Genomic DNA, 1,876 nt, shown 5'->3' with positions numbered 1-1,876 from the left:
TTGCAGATGTCTTCTCCCATTCAATAGGTTGTCTCTTCACTCTGTTTGTTGATTGTGCCCTTGGCTGTACAGAAGCTTTTTAGTTCAATATAGTCCAATTTGTCTATTTTTATTTTTGTTGTCAGTGCTTTTGAGGTCTTAGCTATAAAATTATGGCCTAGACCAATGTCCTGAAGTGTTTCTCCTCTGTTTTCTTCTAGCATTCTTATAGCTTTGAGTCTTACATTTAAGTCTTTAATCCATCTCGAGCTGGTTTTCATACATGGTAAGAGATATGGGTCCAATTTTATTCTTCTGCATATGATTCAATTTTCCAGCAAAATTTATTGAAGAGAATGTCCTTTCCCCAGAATATGATACTGGTGTCTTTGTCAAAAATCAATTGGCTGGAAATATGTAGATTAATTTCTGGGCTTTCTGTTCTGTTCCATTGTTCCATGTGTCTATTTTTATACCAATACCATGCTGTTTTTGTTACTTGTAACAAAAACATTGTAACATATTTTGAAATCAGGTGGTACTTCCAGCTTTGTTCTTTTTGCTCAGGATTGCTTTGGCAATTTGGGCTCTTTTTTTTTTCCTATACAAATTTTAATATTATTTATTCTAATTTTATCAAAAATGACATTGGTATTTTGATAGAGATCGAACTGCATCTGCATATTGCTTTGAACAGTATGATCATTTTTAAAATATTATTTTTTCTAATCCATGAGCATGAGATGTCATTCCTTTTCTGTGTGTGACCTGTTCAATTTCTTTCATCAGTGTTTTATAGTTTTCTTTGTAGAGATATTTCATCTCCTTGATTAAATTTATTTCAAAGCATTTTCTTTTTTGTAACTGTTATAAATGGGATTCCCTTCTTGATTTCTTTTTATTTCATTATAAGGATATAGAAATGCTACTAATTTTTGTTTACTTTGTTGTTGTTGTTGTTTTGTTTTGTTTTGTTTTTGTTTTTGTTTTGAGGCAGTCTTGCTCAGTTACCCAGGATAGAGTGCAGTGGCACCACCTTGGCTCATTGCAACCTCCACCTCCCAGGTTCAAGCAATTCTCGCTGTCTTAATCTCTCAAGTAGCTGGTATTACAGGTGCCTGCCACCTCGCCTGGCTAATTTTTGTGTTTTTAGTACAGACAGCGTTTCGCCGTGTTAGAGAAATGGGGATAACATTTAAAAGGAAAAACACTAAAGTTTGTTAGATATTATCTTTCCTTTTACAGCTGAGGTGAAGGAACTGACTACTATGCCAGCCGGGGACATTTGCCTCAGTGAAGAAACTGGCTCAGCTCTGAGCTGCCTCATAACTGGCAGCAGACACTCATGGTGGGCGTAGAGCTCCAACTGAGTACACTACGTGTGGGGGGAAGCCTCAGCTCCCTTCTCCTAGGAGCTGGAGGAGCATCCTAGTTTCCTCGACAGATTGTCTTTCCCTCATTCAGTTCTTAAAATGAAATCAAAATGGCTTTGTGTTATTTGTAATTGGAATTTTAAATAGGTACACATGCTTTTTCTGAGAACTAGCTAGTAATAACAGAAAGGAGCTGAGAAAATAAATCTACAGAGGTGTCTAGCAATTTTGTTGTCTCATTAAATAGTTCAAATCTCTGCTGTTGTTTTGCCTCCATTTCCGAGGGAAGTACAAAACCAGTGCTGCTTGTAACTGCAGGATCTATTTAAAAGAGTTTCAGTAATGAGTATAATAATAAATGCTTACAGCTACTGCACACTTACAATGTGCCACATTGCTAAATCCTTTGCATACATTTCATTTAATCCACACAACTACCTTAGTAAGGTGAAACTATTTTTATGCTCTTTTCACTGAGAAGGAAACTGGTAACTTTTTATTTTTTTTTAAGTAATCTTTTCAAG

Source organism: Sapajus apella, unplaced genomic scaffold (genome assembly GCF_009761245.1).
Source record: "Sapajus apella isolate SASKATOON/1434 unplaced genomic scaffold, GSC_monkey_1.0 scaffold71, whole genome shotgun sequence".
NCBI lineage: Eukaryota > Metazoa > Chordata > Mammalia > Primates > Cebidae > Sapajus > Sapajus apella.
The sequence above is the reverse complement of the archived record's forward strand: the minus strand, read 5'-3'. Positions refer to the sequence as shown.